We start from the raw sequence: 19,357 nt of genomic DNA, 5'->3' as shown, positions 1-19,357 counted from the left end.
ATGACGATTCACAATACAAGCGAAAACGCGATAAATAATTCTAGGAACTTAATTCAGTCACAATTATATTCAAAAAAAAGGCGCGAGTAGTATTTTGATTTAAAGTTTGGTCAGCGATGATATCTAAGCAAGCTTAAATCTCAGTTTCAATCTCAAGAAATTCGAATCGAATCTCTCTCGTGAGCTTTCCGTGACAGAAAGCATCAGTTTCCGGGTCATTTCTCCAGAAGTGTGCGTAGATCGTAACCTTTGCAATACGTCATGTGCTATTTTAAGCATTTTCCATATAAGGTAATCCTCTACTTCCGATACCGAAAAACTTACAACAGGCCTCTCAAATACAATACAATGCAATAAAAATAAAGTTGATTATAATTGAATTCAAACAATTTGTTTAACAAAGATCATACATTTTTATTTATTTATTTATTTTATTTATTTTAGGTTACATTTCAACAGTAGAGCAGTAGATAACATCACATGAAATTACATGAAATTAGATGTAATTTGGTATAAAACATAGAAATTATATCTCTTGTATCTTATAATGTCCATAAGCATATGATTTAATTCCATCTTCTAATAAAAATCTTTTGTCATCAAAACTAGATAATCCTACTTTGCTGATTGTTTCCAGATAAATTTTATGGTTATGACTTCTTAATGAATGCATTGTTGAGTGCATTTGAGAATTATTAAATAATACATGTTTATAATCATTAAGAGTCAATGATTTTTTAACAACCGCTTTTGATATCCCTTTTGCTCTTTTCTCGTCTATATCATCACACTTAAATGCATACATTTTCGATCGCAAACCGCAATATTCACTAATACATTTCTCATTTGTTTCACTTTTCATTTTTCCCATTACTTTTTTGTTGAAGTCACCATATAAAAAATGATCTTTAGGGAAATCTGAAGTGTCAAACAAATGTGAATAGGCCAACATATCTTGGAAAATGTCCGGTGTTGTACATGATACTAAAAATGAATCTGTGTCCGTTAATTCTAGCTCAACGTTGCTACCATACACATTTTTCAAATGATTATAATAAAAATCGTACATGGTATATTTTGACAAATCAAGGATACTCATTCCAACAAAAATTGGTTTATTTAATTTAATTTTTTTTGCGACTTAATTCAACACCAACAAGGTCTTCAGAAAAAATCCGGTGCATCTTATAAGTGGGTTTGGATGACACCTTCTGTAGTCGTTTTTCTGTATGAACAAGTTCTACGGACCGATGCTTCCGAAGATTTTCCATGGTTTTTTCCTGAAAGTAAACAAAATTTTTGGTAAGTAACTTTTCATCATGTTAATCTTTACTCTGAACTGCTCAATATATGTTTTTATGATGGTATCCGTCGTTATCTTAGATACCTGTGTTTTGGATGAGGGATATGAAAATGGGACCGAAAAATACACTTTTTACTTGCCGGTAGTTAGTTTTGGTCAGTTTTACTTTAGGTTCCTAATTGTACATGAGCACTTGTAAGCGTCTGATTGAAGATGAATGAAATACCAAAAAGTGAAACTACGCCTGACAATTATTGAACAGTTGTTTTTGTAGATAAGTATTAGTGGTATGGAAGTGACAATAAATAAATTGTATAAATTACATACGGGCAGATCATACAAAAATGATATCAATGTAATAATTAACACGAACCCCCAAAAAAACAAACAAAAAAAACAAAAAAACAACAACAACCTTACCGAAGACCGAGTTGTTCATGAGTTTGAAGAAGTTCTTCTCGTAAAGCAGTCTTGGCTTGTTGTCGCATTTTGGTGTTGAACTCAACGTAGGGTTTCATGAAAGCCTCTTGTTGGAACTCTAATACTTTATGTATTTTTTTCAATTTTAGACCGAGTTGGAGATACAGTTGCAGGTTGCGATAGTGAAGTACATAATTCTGTTTGTTTTCTAAAGTGGTGAGTAATTTTTCCACCTTTGCTCTGGGTGGAAGTTCCTCACTGTTGTGTAAATGTTTCAACACATGTTGAGCATAAGGAGATAATTTTTCATTGGGTGTGAATTTACGTTCCGGAGCTAATGGGTAGTCGTTATGACTGTCATGTAAATGTTTTGGATATTCTAGATCTACTTCTAGAATATACCCCTTAGATCCATCCTCTGGTATTTTTTCAGGTTCAAAAGTATCAATTTCTTCCTTCTGTAAAAACTTAAAGAATGTTACTAACTCGGAAACTCAATAGTAAATGAACTAGTTTGTCAAATGTTTTGGTGGGAAAATATTCCACCAAAATGTGAATTTGGCGGGAAAAAAGTTCGCCAAACATTTGAATTTTAAACATTTGAATTTCAAATACTATAGGGAATCCATTTCAATTTGTTAATTATCTTTGTTTTTCCCCTTTTGTTTTGTTTTGACTTTATTTCTTTGAGATTCTCATTTTTTTTCTTATTTTTTTTAGGTTTTTCAAAAAACTTGTTTAAACGTTTCACGACTAGTCTTTTCTGTAAATTTCCGTCATTTTGAATTGATTTTTTCTGTAACTTCCCGCCATTTTGAGTCAACCTTTTCTGTGAATTCTTACCATTTTGTTGTAATACCATGTTATTGTTTTTAGAAGGTTGACTGTTTTGTAAACTTCCATCACATTTAGAGAGTAAGTATTCATACTTTGATTTAGGAATTAACACTAATTCTTGAGCCATGATTCACTGGGTTTAATTAACGCTAAAAACTGTTTGAAATATTTTAACAGAATGGCTTTCCTCCTTTTTTGAGAGAGTCTTTTGGATATTACTTTACGTATGACATGTCTATATCGTTTCAAGTTCTTTTTATCCTTTTCTGGAATGACAAGATTTCCCCTGATAGCATTGTAAATCACCTCTATAAGTGCAGCCAATTGAGATTTTGTTAAGTTTTTTATCAACATTTTTTGTTGTTTTTCATTGGTGTTGATCATAAATTTTAAAAAATGTCTCTCCTTCTGTAGTTTATCTTCCATTTTTCTCCTTTTCAGGTAGAAATACAATGGGGGTTTGATGTGGAAAGATGTCTGTACGAAGTTTATATAACGGGTTAGAATGTGGACTTACATCCACCAGAAGGTAACTATATTTCTTGTTTGTGGCTTTTCTATAGGCATCCATAAAATAATGCGTTTCACCGGGAAACATTTGTTTGGCTAATGCTTGAATTTGTAATTTATCTCTCTGATTGTTAAACAACACAAAATAATGACTGTTTAGACTAATAGTTCGAAAATATTTTCCTCCTGTAAATAAATTTTGCACTACGAAAAAGACTGAAAAATTATGGTGATGACTATAAATGGTGAATAAGTTGACAATATCTACACTTTGTGAAGCTTTTTGTGCTAAATCATCAATCACTAATATTTTGAAGTCAGTTTCCATAGTCCACATGTCCATATCGTCTTTAGTTGGTAAACCTTCAAAAAATTCAATATTTTCCACATGTTCTTTCATATCATCAAATAAGGATTGATAGGTAGAATAACAATATATAATCTTTTTCGGAATCATGGTAAACATAGAGTTTGCATTTTTAAACAACTCAAATAGAAAGGTTGACTTTCCACTTCCACTTGTTCCTGCCACAATACAAGTGGCAGGGCATTCAAATTTAATTAATGCATCCAACATGATCTACACTTGTTGATAACAGAGAACACAATAAATAGAATACAAACAAAAACCATTTAAATACACTACTTTATTAGTGATCTACATGTTTGGTTTTTGAAACAACCATTTTGCGAACAATATGGAAACATATTTCTAACGAAGTTATATACAAGTAAATCATTACAGTCATAATCATTGAAAAAACTATGTACAATGTCATAAAAAGATACACCATTTGTTCGTTGTAGTAAGAAAAACAAACAATACATCCCACAAACATCACTGTAATTACTTTGTAGCTGTCTCGAATTTGTGATAACAGTTGAAAAATAAGAAGCATATTTCAGAAAATAAGTGTTAAAATAGTCAATTGGTTTCCCATAACTGTCAAAATATTCGATAGTGGTTGAATTTGGGAAGTAAAATGTACACCAATGTCTTCCTTCCATGAAATGATTGTCTGTATTGGCAATAAAACCACATGGAAATACCAAGTCGTTTGGTAGTTGATCAGCCGCAAACACCCCCAAAATTGTTTTTTGCAACATTGGATCACAGTCTATACAACACTGAAGCTGTGATGTATTCATTCTGTTATTATGTCTCTCTGAGCGTTAATTTGAAAAAATCCAGGAGAACTATTATACACAATACAGCTTGTTGCGGTAGATAAAGCCGTTCCAAATTGAACCTCTAATCGCACATTTCCTGTTTTTATTAGAGATAGAAATGCTTCATCAGAAAACTTTGGCTCTAATTGAAATGTAAAAATACAGGATGTGCGTGCAAAGTCTTCTCTGTTTATATCAAGTCCAGCATCTTTATTCCACATTCCATTTGTTAGAAACATATTTGCGTATACTCTCATAAAACTTTCTCCATTTAAATTATTAAAATTTGTTTTTAGTGGATTACCCCACACTGGAACCCCATCAGCATAAAGGCAAATACTCCTAATGTCACAGTTTAGGAAATGAAATGGATTTGATTTATAATCTCCCGAAATTGCTGCTGATCTAACAAAGGCTACGACAATTGTATTTGGTTTTTGTCCTTGAAATAAGTTATCCCACGTAAACACCGTACTTCCTGCAGCAATGGTTTGTAACCGACATTCAAGTCTATCAAATGGATACTTTGCTGTGTTGATCTTTAACATCTCAGAGTGAGCAACAATGAGAGCTGGATTGACTCTAACTTTTTTTACTAAAAGATAACTATCTGTAATGTTTACTTTATAGCTTGGGGATGTCTCGCCAGAACTTAGACAGAATGCTGGAGAACTACGATACAACTTCACATTAACATCCACTTGGTTTAACAGGTACCGTTTAATAGTAAATAAACTGTGATATATAGGCCCTTGCAACTCTAAAGTTTTTGATTCTGTTATATATTTTGCCCGTAAAAACAATCCATTGTTTGCTCCACTAGGATCACAGTCTTCTGGGTGATCATTGTCATCTTTTATGAATAGTTGAGAAGACAATTGAGAAAATGAAGCATCTTTTCCATTACATAGTAAAGTATTAAACATGGCTATATATGGATTGTAATTAGATGATATAACCGCCTTGTTTTGTAGAGTCACTTCTATAATTGAAAATAATGCCTGCAAGAACAAATTCACAGGTCCCACCTTCTCACCCGATTTTAAGTTAGATCCATCTGGATTAGTTACTTTTAGTTTCACACATAACTGTGTATCTTTCAGATCGAGATAGTCCATCGAATTCTGACCACTGATTTGAAACTCAATGGGAGTATCATCCGACACTTGGGATATTGGACGAATCTCTTGATAATGGACATCATTCACCGCAACTTGTGTAGGAGGTAAGTCAAATAGTAGTAATTCATTCGGAACACCTTCAGAAAATCCGTCTTTTGTGAAATAAGACATTTTATGAACCAAATATATCCCACGTTGTTATAGATTTCTTCGAATTATTTCTCGCTTTCTTATCAATTTTCCATTTATTGTCCACTTTTTTGCTTGCTTTTACACCTTTTCTTGATTTTTGATTGTTTTTTACAGGTTTATTTTCAGTTTGTTTATTTTTTCTTGTAGACTTCTGTCCTTTTTTCGGTTTAGTTTGTTTACTCCTGTTTCTGAACTGTTTTTTTCTCGCGCTGTTTACACGATGTGTTACTTCTGAAGGTTTGGATAATTTATGAACAAGGGTTGACATTTCTGAAGTATTTAAACCATCTCGTTTCAGCTCACTTTTCGCCTGGTTTACTGTCTGTTCCGATGGGGAAACTGTGCTGATTGTCATACCATTACTTCCCATCTTCGACTTGTGTGGAATGGCAAATCCCCTCCCAACTTGAGGTTTGTTATTTTTGAAATAGTCTATCCACATTTGTGGGTTCGGTACATACAACTTAGATTGATTCATATTTGGGGTAAAATGGATATCGCTTAAAATGAAGTGTGAGATGCACTGGTGAACTTACGAATGAAGCATACTCGTTTTCCACAGTTTTTATACTGAAATCAATCTCTTGGAATTCTGATCGGTTTAAGGGTAAATAAAAAGGAGATTCTAACACATAATTCCAACCATTTTCTTCGTTTTTCTCTATTCTTCTCAATAAGGGACGTTCACCTCCGTCAACAACGCTTTCTTTGCAAACGTTTGAGTAAATAAATAAGGTATTATCTACAGTTTTTCTTCTTGCTTTAGGATCAGTTTTTATACTTATTTCACACAAAGCAACCTTCCAGTAACCATTAAAAGATAGAGGTAATTTTAACTGCACTTTGAAGTTATAGGGTTTGTTCTCGGTGAAGATGTGATTACTTTCACTGTCTCTCACAAACACATATCGTTCCATTATTATTGTTCTTGAACTTGATCTGCATCAATCCAGCTATCAAATGATTTTGGAAATCCTTCCCATCGAACAAAATACTCTAATTTCCCTTTGACTTTTCTCTTTTTTAAAACTTTATCAACATACCAAAGACTGTCTGCATCTTTATCAACAGGAATTATTTCATTTTGATTCACATAACCTGATATTGGTTCTTTATTCAAGTCTATGATCTTATACAATGGAAAACCTTGTTTGAAAATCTTGCTCTTTATTTTAAAAACTTCTGTAGTATATTGTTGTTGATAAGCTCTTCTAAAGGGATGTTTCGTGTAACTTAATCTAACCAAATCACCAATTTTATATTTAAAGCGAGGAGGCGTTTTGGGGAATTTTTTAGGTTTTAGATACATTTTACTCCAAAGTTGTGTCTCGTTTTTCTTTGTAACATCACTTGGTGCTAATCCATCCAAACTCCGATGAGGGGAATTATTGTAACTATTTACAATATCTTGAAGGTGATCTATATATCTATAATTTCGCTGATATCTTAACATTCTAAATATCATACCACGAAGGGTACGAATGACTCGCTCTGCATAGTTTGCTTTAGCGGTGCTTTGTGTATTAAACAAGTAAACTCTCTTCTTTTGCATAAACGCTTTTAATTCACGATTGATAAATTCAGAACCTCGGTCCGTTCTTAACTTTTTAAACTTATGAACACTAAGAATATCCTTGATTGCTAACAATACCGTGTTAGATTTTTTATTAACTAAGGGTCGAACGGATAGAAAACGTGAAAATATATCTATAACAATGAGTAGGTATTTAACTCCATCATTGTATTTAGCAATGTTATCAACTGCCATTAAATCCATATCACCCTGATCGTTCATACCCGCCACTTCAACACGTGGTCTTTTATATGTATGTCTCGCCTGACGTTGAATGGCATACGAATCTTGATTGTTGAGCCATTTCTGTATGAAATAAGTAGTAAATACTCTTGGATAGTTTTGGTTTAATATCCTGTGTAACTTTTTTGCACCCAAAAAGCTGCCTGCGTTTTTAGAATCGAAATAATATTGTGATAGGATATGTTCCTTCTGCGTTTTATCCATGATTAAACATGATCATCGTTGTTAGTAGTTTATATTATGGGACACATGGGTTGTTAATTAAACTAAAGCAAGGAAATGAAAACATGTATAGATATAAATACATTTATTTGAAACTAAACATGTATAAAATAAGTCAGCATATGATCATACAAGCATATACATACAATGACATACATGTACATAAAGTGAATTAAATATTTATTTGAAACATGCAAAAAGGAAATTCGTGAAGTAATAAATATAACAAATCATTTTACGCCACACAATGCCAGAGTTCTTAATTTCTCATGAATTCTTTTTTTGAAGAAAAATGCAGTAAAACACATACAACATTGCATAATATGTCCATTTTGTTGTGTTGTAAATATTCTTTTGCTCAACGTGATGGACGAAACAGTCGATCTTCAATGCGATTGATTGTCAACACCATTCTTTTCATTTTTTCACACCACCGCTCGGTTTTCATTATCTGCAGATAGTCATTGCTCTCTAGCAAATGTTTGTGTAAATCAATCATTTCAGAGGAAATGTTTGAAATGCGCACAATTTCTTCCCAACTTTGTAGTATATTTTTTTCATTAACTGCGTTTAGCATGTCACTAAAGTAACGTTCTATTTTATACTCATCATCATCAGGGTCTGTATCCATGATACAATCGTGATCTTTTTGAGATGGGAGATCCATCTGGCAACCATAGCAAAGTTGTCTAGTCACCATACCCATAACCTCACACAGTGCCTTCGCATATACAAAGTCAAAGTATGAATTCATTAGCGCGACACTTGTAGAAACTGGAGTATAAATCTCTGTAGTGTCCATAACATTCGTTTTGGAGTCACAATGTTCATTTTCATAAATATCTTGAGATAGTTCACTGCAATCCATGTTAAGTTTTTCTGCTGCGATATGATCACACCAAATGTCGATGAAACACTGAATGTTTGTGCTGTGTTGTATGTCTTTTATAGTTACATATGGTAACGGAAAAATTCAAATTTGAATTTTCAGATCATCCGGGGATATCGCCATATTGAAAACCCGCCAGAGGTTCGGTCCACGTCCATGGTGCTCGGGATGAGTCATTGGAGGACGAAGATCGGGTGTCCTTATGCTGCCATGAAATGTCGTTTTTATGATGTCCAATTATGTTCAAAAATAAACAACTTGGAGAATGTGTTTTATGTTCTAACAACGACTCGTCTCCTTTCTGCCACTGATGTAATCGCAAACCGCAAGAAAAACACTCTACTGTGTCATTTCTGCCAGTATAATAAAATCCTGCTGAAGATAATTGGAACTTGTTTGGTTCTATTTGAGGTGGCCACATGTCGAACGTTTTAAGTCTGTCTTGAAAGAATAGCATGCTTGGAGAACTATATTCAAACTCTAATAGTTTTGAAGTTGTCATTTCGACTGTCCGTGTAAGAATGAAGCCAATAACTGAACACTTTCCTTCATATCACAGAGAGTTTCAAAAATATCAAATGGTAATTGAAAACTTTGGTGACCCTTTTTAAATATTATTTTAATGCGTCGCTGTCTCTCTTTCACAACTATGACAAATTTGTCACCAAGTGTGCATGTAATTTCCCTTCTTATTGGTGACCAAGAGACATTTTCAAAACCAAAACCTCTCAAATATGTCTGCAACTCGTTAGAAAAACGTATCTGAGCTTGAGCCATTTTTTGTATTTTTTAAACACTTTAGACAACTGTTAAAGCACAGACTTACAATATCCAATTTGTTCGGTTTGTTATATACCACTATTGACAATCAAAAAAAAAAAATGTCTTGGACGTTGATTATTCTCGTACTATGGGCTCGTCTTTAAGTCCTGTATATGCGGTTAAAAAGGAAATAAATTTACATCTATCCGGATATTCTTCAATCTCTTGATGGCTATTGTACTGATCAACTATGGTTTGAAAATTGTTAGTTTGTCTTAAAAGAGTTACCATTTTCTGATGACTCTCCTTAACCCACAAATATATACAACGAGCTTCACTATCGTTCCAGGGTAACATATTACCATTCTCATCCCAAAAGGAATCAAACATTCTCCTGTTTGAGTCATATGGTGTCAAATTATAACTCATATTAGCCGGTAAAACAATGGCTGCCAACTTCAATCGCAAAAAGATTAATACTGATAATCAATGGAGACCCAGTTAAACAATGACCCTTTGTCTTGGATTTTAAACAATGGTTAAACATAACCGCTAAAAGCGGAAAATCGCCAAATATGACCGCTAACGCGCGAAATCGATACCATTGTCTTCCCGCTCAATGTTGGTTGAGTTAAACTTTGAAAATTGTCCGCCAAAACATATACGTGCGCATGCGTAAACAATGGAACCACCGACAAAACCACCAAACAAAATGGCCGCGAAAGTCAATTTCAAACTTGCGCATGCGTAAACAATGGAACCACCGACAAAACCACCAAACCACCAAACAAAATGGCCGCGAAATACCAATTATTATACTACTTATATCTCAGCAACTACTTGATGTATTGCATTGAGACTTTATACAATGGTACTCAACTACCCAACGTAATTGAATAACCAAGTTAGATAACTGTATTTTGCAAATAATGGCCCTTTATTATTAGACTTAAAAATTCTGGTTGAAATTGTCCATGTAACCACATTTATGTTAATATCTTAGCACATCATGTATTGCATTGAAATCTAATCTAACAGTGATCCATGCATGTTTCGCCAAAACTTTTCAATCTTTACACTGAAAAGCGGCGGAATAGTCGAGCACGCTGTCTCTGTGACAGCTCTTTTTAAAAAAGACATTCCAAAAATGAACAAAAAAATACTCCCTCCACAGCATTGTCATTTTTGGTGGCATTTCTAAATATTTCACTGCCATTTTGAATAAGGCGGCATTGAGGATATTAATTTAAACATGTTTTATTCAGTTCATATATACAAAAATAACAGTACAGCAATAGTATGAAATGCATTGGAAAACAAGCAATGTAATTGCTTATACTAATTCCTTTCCATGTAGCAGTGTACAGTTACAAATTGCATAGAAAGTCGGTGTATGATGTGTACAGTATGACGAAAAAAATATTAATATTATTTTAATAACTGTTCAAACTATGTTTTACATTTTACTTGAATGTTTTGGAATAATAAAAGTAAAAAAAAAGAAAAGACAAACAAAAAAAAAACGCAAAAATATTTTGTCACACACACTGTCCCGATGGAAAGCGATTGATACACCAATAGGGTCGACTGTTAGGCATCAAAACGCTTTGATGCTGCAATGAATCTCTGGACTTTAAAAAACAAGCTTGAATTGGCATCAAGGGTAAGGCGATCATTACCGAAAAGAAGATTTTCTACAGTAGCAGCACAAGGTAAATCATGGATAAAACGGTCACGCATTAATTGATATCTAGGACACTGAGTGAGATAATGTGACACAGTTTCAGCGGCACCACAAGCACAAAAGGGAGAACGAATAATATTTCTTCTGTGAAGGTCATAATTTAATGAGCTTCATCCTAATCGCAGACGAGGGAGATTAACTTGATGTTGTCTGTTTCCTACATTATTCAGGAGTTGTGGTTTCTTTGGTTTCGTGGTAAGTTGTGATTTAAACTCGCTGAGAGTAGGTGTATGTCTGATATCTTCAGGAAGTGAATTCCACTGGCGAAAAGTCAGGGGCATAAATGAAGTAGCATAGGCTTGAGTGTTACAAGAGATGACTGGAACATCTGAGCGATTTTGTAGGGCATATGGCTGAGCTCTCGGCTGAGGAATAAGATTTGTAAGATACTCTGGAGTAAGTCCATTTTTCATTTTAGAGAACAGAATGAGGCGATGTTTGTGTCTCCTTTCGCAAGTGTATCCCAGTTATTGTCAGCAATGAGCCGCTCAATACTACAAAGTTTGGTAGCACCGGTTACAGTTCTAGCCGCCTCGTGTTTGACAGCTTCGATATCATTTTTTAAGACATTACTACAATTGTCCCAGACAACATCGGCATACTCGAGTAAAGGTCTAATAAAAGTGACATGCATTTTATCCAAGGCTGCACGGGAAATAACAAACTTTAATGTCCTAAGAATACCAATTCTCTGCCATGCCTTGTTGACGTTTGAAGATATGTGGGATTGCCATTTGCCATCTGAAGAGAAGGTTACCCCAAGATGTTTATGAGTGCTGATTTGAGATATGGGAACATTGTCGAGATAAAGGGGTTGATTTTGTTGTTGACGTTTACGAGAAAAGAGAACAGATTCTGTCTTGGATGGATTAAAAGTTACTAGTCATTTCTTCGACCAAGATGATATTTGAGACAGGTCATGGTTAAGGTCGGCTGCAGAAGATATGGGATCTTCGACAATAATGTAAAGACTGGTGTCATCTGCAAATAAGCGGATGTTTGCCTTATAATGTCATTGACAACCTCATTAATGAATATAAGGAAGAGCAAAGGTCCAAGGATAGATCCTTGAGGAACACCAGCGTTGATAGTGAGGATTCCTGAAGCAGAGTTGGATAGGACAACCCGTTGTTTGCGGTCAGAAAGATAAGAGGAAAACCAATGAAGAAGTGAACCACTTATACCGATGGATGACAGTATATGAATAAGGCCATGATGCCAAACTCGGTCGAACGCCTTTGATACGTCACAAAAGACAGCCCTTACTTCTTTCCCTTCATCTAAGGCTTTGCTGACGTCGTTGTAAGAGAAAGCTAACTGGTTGACGTTAGAATCGCCTTTGATGAAACCAGATTTGAAGGATGTTAGTATTATGTCTCACCCATTCATGGGGAGACATATTGTTTTTGCCTTGTCCGTCAGTCCGTCCGTCCGTCTGTCCGTCACACTTCGTTTCCGCTCAATAACTATAGAACGCTTAGAACCAGGAACTTCATACTTGGTATGCTAGTTGGTCATGACTAGTAGATGACCCCTATTGATTATGAGAACACTAGGTCAAAGGTCGCCGTGACCTTGAGGTGAAGAAACAGTTTCCGCTCAATAACTAAAGATCCAGTTGTTCATGACTAGTAGATGACCCCTATTGATTTTGAGGTCAAATGTCAAGATTACCTTGAGGTAAAAAAGGATATGTTGGTGGTGACCTTGAGGTGAAGAAATGGTTTCTGCTCAATAACTAAAGAACGCTTGTACCCAGGAACTTCATGCTTGGTATGCTAGTTGGTCATGACTAGTAGATGACTCCTATTGATTTTGAGATCAGTAAGTCAAAGTTCAAGGTGACCGTGACCTTGAGGTGAAGAAATGGTTTCCGCTCATTAACTAAAGAACGCTTGCACCCAGGAATTTCATACTTTGTATGCTAGTTGGTCATGACTAGTAGATGAACCCTATTAATTTTAAGATCAGTAGGCCAAAGGTCAAGGTCACAGTGACCTTGAGGTGAAGAAACGGTTTCCGCTCAATAACTAAAGAACGCTTGCATCCAAGAATTTCATACTTGGTATGCTAGTTGGTTATGACTAGTAAATGAACCCTATTGATTTTGAGATCAAAGGTCAAGGTTGCCATGACCTTAGGTGAAGAACCGGTTACTGCTCAGTAACTAAAGAACGCTTGCACCCAGGAACTTCATACTTGGTATGCAAATTGCATGGTCATGACAAGTACGGTAGATTGATTTTGTCATCAGTCTGTTAGTCAGTCAGTCCGTCAGTCTGTCAGTCTGTACGTCACACTTCATTTCCGCTCAATAAATAAAGAACGCTTGCACCCAGGAACTTCATACTTGGTATGCTAGTTGGTAATGACTAGTAGATGACCCCTATTGATTTTGAGATCAGTAGGTCAAAGGTCGAGGTCACAGTAGATGTTCACTATTTAATATGGATGAATAAACCAAACTTCACTGTTGGTTCGTCTCCAGTCCAAAATTACAAATTTCATGTCCATCATTTATTTTTTCTCAGCTATGACCACACAATAGGGGAGACAAGCCCTTTTTCAAAAAAGCAATCTCTAGTTCTTTTCGAGATGACGTAGTTGTAGAGGTATTTGTGGATGCAGCGCTCCATGAGTTTGCTGATACAACTTAGAAGTGATATTGGTCTATAATTGCAGGGACTAAATGGATCAGATTCTTTGAAAATGGGGCAGACGTTCGCCAACTTCCAAGAAGGGAAAGTAGAGTTTGAAAACAATTTGTTAAAATAATTCGAGAGAGGTACAGCAAGTATGTCTTTGCCCTCTTTAATAAGTGTAGGCCTAATCGAGTCAGGACCACTGGCTTTACTAGGATCAATACAGGAAATTGCATCTCTAACGTCCTGACATGTCAAAATTATTTCTGAGAGGAAAGTGGATGGAACGTTCTCAACTGTAAAAAGAGGATGTTGCTGGGGTTCTATGGTTAATTGTTGGCTAAAGTACAAGTTTAGAAGGTCTGCCTTTTCTTCTTCAGACTCTGCCTTAATTGTTCCATCAGTAATAGTTGGAATTGGTGAAGATGTTTGTTTTTGAGTTAGTTGTTTAGCTAGTTTGAACCATAATTTAGTTGTTATGTTATCAGAGTTTTGTTTATTTTTACGCAAAATCATTTTAGGGATCTTAAATGCGTTTGTTTGATTCACAGACAAAACTGAAGAAAATATTTGTGTTTTTTAAATAAATCAATTCTCATTTTAACTATTCAGCTGTCGGCCCGTTCAGAGCGCGAGTTCCGAGCCCTTGAGGTGTGTGAGATGATGCGTGACCCTCACACCGTTCAGCTCGCCATCAAGTATGCGAGTCGGATGCGCTACATGCAGCTGGCCAATAGGATCAGTGAAATGGCTAGCAGGCAGGCAGAGGAGGAACAGGCTATTGTTGATAGCCAGATGTAGGTGGCTTTATTCTGGTATCACAATGGGCTGATTGCTTAGAACTTTGTTAAAGTGATTTTTTGGGGTGCAATTTACTGCCTTCTAAAGGCTGTTTCCCCTTGCAAAAAAAATGTCCATTTTTCCCAAAATTTTACATTTTTTACCAATTTCATTAATGTAGATTACATTAATGAATAAATAAGCAATGAATTTCTTGAAATATAAACAAAATCTTAACAATACTTACTCTTTCACAGCATAATGTATGCATAAAAAAGTTAGAACATGTATATTTACCATTATATTAGCTATTTTGGCCTGATTTTGTATTTTTCCCAAATTCAACTTTTTTCCCAATTTGCAAGGCACAGGCTGTAAAAAATAATTCCAAAACAAATCACTGAAGTTAACAATGTGATTAAGGATATAAAGACCAAGTTAACAACGGGATTAACAACATCATTGTTAACTTTTGAACATGAAATATTTCATGATATTTATATGTTAACAAGTACAGCTGAAACAGTTGTCTCAAATCTTATAAGACGTACAACAGATCACATGAATATCCATAACACTTACAGATCAGTAACGATTTGAAAGTGAACTACAGCAAAGTAAACAGAGTTCTCAACAATGCACCCAGTGTGATTAAATCTAACGGTACTTAATGTGAACTATAGATGTCAGTGACTTTTATCATGAAATTTATGTTGGTATTTAGAAAGAATTTATGGAGACCCTTCTTGGAAAAGGGTATTGGGCCCCTAGGGTCAAGGTCATTGTTCCTTAAAATAGAAAAACACTTGAAACTGAAAAACTTAAGTAAGGTGACATTTCTCGACAAAACTTGATATAGGGGAAAAGTTTATGGAGACCTTTGTGTTTGGGCCCTTAGGGTTAAGGTCACTATTTAGAAAAAATAGAAAAAATGGTTGAAACTGAATAACTTAGTCAGGGTTGACATATCTTGACTGAACTTGGTATTAAGGAAGGGCCTTTCATTTGATTGCGTTTTTGGCCCCTGGGGTCAAGGTCACTGTTACTAAAAGTATAAAAATGGTTGAATCTGGATCTCACTATGAAGGCTGAAGTTCTTCGGTCAATCATTGAAAACCTGGTTTTGTCGCATTGCGTCGTTTCTTGTATATATTTCAAATATAATACTGTTATATTTCCAATACACAGCTAAACATTTATAAACAATGAAGTTTTTTTAAATGGTTTTGTTTTACATCTTTGATTTGGGAATCAAATCAATTGAATACTTGAAGCGGACTTATTTTATGATAAATTATGCCATTAAACTTTGTTTTTAAGTTTTGTAAGAATTGGATAAACTACACGTGTATACAAATGTAAAGTTTTGTTTATATCATATTGATTATAAAAGTAAAAGTGAAGACACAAATTATGAAATCCGTAATGTATAAACTTGACCTCCAAGTGTGACCTTGACATTTGAGACAAATGCACAAATAATGTTGGCAACACACACTCAATGAGCTTTACAATTGAGTGAAGTTTTGTTAAAATACCATAATATTATAATTCAGAAAGTTATCCATATTGTATAACTTTGACCTCTAAGTGTGACCTTGATCAGAGCAACTAAAAAAATCCCATTGAGATGTACAATTGTGTGAAGTTTCATTGCATACCATATTAAAATAAAACAGTAATTGGAAGACAAAAGAATGTGTAATTTACGGATGGGCGAACAGTGTGGTTTAATATGAGGACATTATAAGTCAATACTTGAAAGATTAATGTAGAAACATAAAGGCAATGCTTAGAAACCACTTGATTCAATCAATCAAGGTTCAAAGTTTATTGTATAAAAGGCATCCGGCCCATACATAAACACAAGCATACAGATATAAGTAAAACATGACAATGACATGTAACGATATCAAACTTAAACTTCCATAAATTACTTCTTTCTTCAAATGCATGATATATACACATTGCTACATTACGTATGATCAAGGCATTTGTACTAGACATTAAAGTATCAAATTTGTCAATAGTAGGTGTGTGTTTTAAAGCTGCACTCTCACAGATTTAACGTTTTGACAACTTTAAAAAAAAATAATCGTGGAACGAGCCAATTTTTTGCGAAAATGCATGGAAACCAGTTATATAAGACTGCTGACAAAAAATTAGGTCGCAGAAGTTTATATTTAAGTTCAAAAATTGATGTTTTATGCATTTTTCATAAACTGTTAGTAACGGTTTAAGCCATAAAACATTAATTTCAAAAGGAAATATGAAAATCTGGGATTTGATCTTTTGTCCGCAATCTTTTGTCATTGGGTTGCAGATATTTACGCAAAATTTGCTCTTTTTAAGACAAAAAATAAAAAAGGTGTAAAAACGGTTAATCTGTGAGAGTGCAGCTTTAAACAAGCAACACGAAATGAAATCAATATTGAACTAGAAAGGTGCAATACAAAGAAAGAGATGTCTGCGCATGCATATGCAAATAAAGAAAAGTAGCTCTAGATATTTGTCAAGCAATCTCCTCACTTCAGTTACTTCCCCTCTCAGGTTTTTTCTGCACTAAAAAAATAGCAAATTTAGGTATAAGAAATCAAAAACATATCCATAATATCTTACGCTGGGTGTGTTAGAACTTATTGCTAGAAGTTTGTTTTCACCCCCTTGTCCAAGGTGTAATAATGATTACCGTCATCAAGAGTGCATGTGACAGGCGGACGGCTGTTTCTGCACAGGATGACAGTCATTGAAATTAGACTTTTGGATGAACAATATTGGGTAAACGCCAAAGACATAGAACATAAAATCACGAACAAGAAACATGGAAAAAGAGCAAAAAAACTCCACAAGCAGCACAGTGCATACATACTGTATATAAAAAGGCATGTTTATCAAAGATTGTTAGGTACCGCCTTGGAACGGTCAGTAAAATGTAAATTTACTGGGGTTTTAAACCAGTTTAAGTGCACAAACTTCACTCTTATCCCAACAATCCTAAATAAAGATAAAACGCAAAAGGTAAATATCAAAGTATGCATTAACTTGAGGAAACTTAACAATAAAACAAATAATAATACTTAAAACTTATAGGTAAACCCCAAGTACTTCTATGATTAGAGATCCCAACTCTATCTGCAGACGGAGGAATACAATTCAGAGCACCTTATGCAAAAAAATTTCAAAGATACAATGCAGTCTCCCAAATTTTTATACTATTGCTTGGCATCAAATTTTTTAACAAGCCCTTGCAATATAAAATTCAGAATTTGAGCAAGCCCGAAAGACATTTTACCAGTGCAGGGCTTGCGGGCTTGTGTTAATTTTGACTACTGGGATGATTAGGTGGAAATAGAAGAGCAGCCAGTATTATCTTCAGGTTCTGGAGGTGACAATTCCTTGTAGACATCTAATGGATATTTTCTGTTTTGTTGGTATGAGGATGTTTCAGGTTGCAGGTGCCAGGCAGGTGGCTATATCCACACAGGGAGATGAGGATGAAATAGAACAGAAGCCAATACACTCTTCAGGTGCTGGATGTGCGGATCACTTGTACACTTCTAATGATATCCCAGTATTGTAGATATGAGAATGGTTATAACAGTCCCTGTGTTTAGGCCAGGCAGGCGGCTGTCACACAGAAAGTTGAGGTGGAAAAAAAGAGCAGCCAGTATGGCCATTAGGCACTGGATGTGACGATTACTTGTAGACATCTTATGGATATTTTCTGTGTTGTAGGTATGAGGATGATTATAGCAGTCAGTTTGCAGGTGCCAGGCAGGCAGCCGTATCCACACAGGAAGATGAGGTGGAAATGGAAGAAGAGCTAGCACAGCTATCAGGTACTGGATGTGCAGATTACTACTTTGCTGGTACATGTACATGTTTCTAGCTTGTGCCTCCCCTGGCTAATGAACTAAGGCCGATATAAATCAATTGCTAGATTTTCATCCAAAATTATTTTTTAAAGGGGGAAAGGGAGTTATTTTTTATTTTTCTTAGATGACTGTTTCACCACTGAATATGTGTTTACGCTCTTTCTTATTGCATTAGGGATCATATACATGTGACTATATATTTTATGATTATAAAGAAAGTGATGATAACTTGAGTCAGTCACTTTCATTGACATGATGTTGCACGAAAGTGTGGTCTTGTGTTGTGGTTGAAACCGTAGTACCTGGCGAAAACCCACTTGTTCGGCTTGGTGACCACTAACCAAACTTACATGCGCCCAGGCTGGGATTCAAACCCGGGTCGCCTTGGTGAGAAGCGAGTGTGCTATCCAGACAACCTTAATTAAATAAATAGAATTCTTCATCTCAAAACAATATTGAATACTGTGTGGGGTGCAATTTCTCACATTTAACTTTATCTATCAAAGCAATTGGGCATTGCTTGTACGGTCTGATATTTGAATAAATAAAATAGTTGCAAAACAAATATATCTTCGAAATTGTTTATTTTGCAGGTCCATTATTAGCTACAAAGATCAGAGAAGACAAACAAGATCGGCCATCCAACCCATTTAAATCTCGTTCAAACCCATTCAAGGTACTACCATATGTAGAACTGTAATTTGAGAGTGGTCTAGAAGTATAGGTGTCTGCCTATCAGTCTCATACAAGAGGTTTTTGGTTCGAACCCCATCAGAGTGAAGGTGGTCTAGTGGATATGGTGTCCGCCTCTCACACAAGAGGTTGTGGGTTCGAACCCCATCAAAGTGGAGGTGGTCTAGTGGATATGGTGTCCGCCTCTCACACAAGAGGTTGTGGGTTCCAACCCCATCAAAGTGAATGTGGTCTAGTGGATATGGTGTCCGCCTCTCACACAAGAGGTTGTTGGTTCGAACCCCATCAAAGTGGAGGTGGTCTAGTGGATATGGTGTCCGCCTCTCACCTAAGAGGTTGTGGGTTCCAACCCCATCAAAGTAAATGTGGTCTAGTGGATAT

The 19,357-nt window shown here is 35.2% G+C and overlaps 1 long non-coding RNA gene across 13 annotated transcripts; it reads left to right on the top strand.

Moving 5' to 3' along the window:
* The first annotated feature begins 1,496 nt into the window (after positions 1-1,496).
* LOC128207985 (uncharacterized) lies at positions 1,497-8,750 on the top strand. Of its 13 annotated transcripts, none has more exons than XR_008256803.1 (8): positions 1,576-1,590; positions 1,873-1,939; positions 2,600-2,638; positions 3,002-3,089; positions 4,871-4,953; positions 5,344-5,465; positions 5,852-5,964; positions 8,583-8,750. It is a non-coding gene; the product is annotated as an uncharacterized LOC128207985 (long non-coding RNA). The 13 variants fall into 13 exon arrangements; XR_008256804.1 differs by lacking the exon at positions 1,576-1,590 and adding an exon at positions 1,636-1,763; XR_008256794.1 differs by lacking the exon at positions 2,600-2,638 and having other exon boundaries at positions 1,509-1,590.
* Positions 8,751-19,357: the final 10,607 nt, after the last annotated feature.

Source organism: Mya arenaria, chromosome 11 (genome assembly GCF_026914265.1).
Source record: "Mya arenaria isolate MELC-2E11 chromosome 11, ASM2691426v1".
Taxonomy (NCBI): Eukaryota; Metazoa; Mollusca; class Bivalvia; order Myida; family Myidae; genus Mya; species Mya arenaria.
The sequence above is the reverse complement of the archived record's forward strand: the minus strand, read 5'-3'. Positions and strand labels throughout refer to the sequence as shown.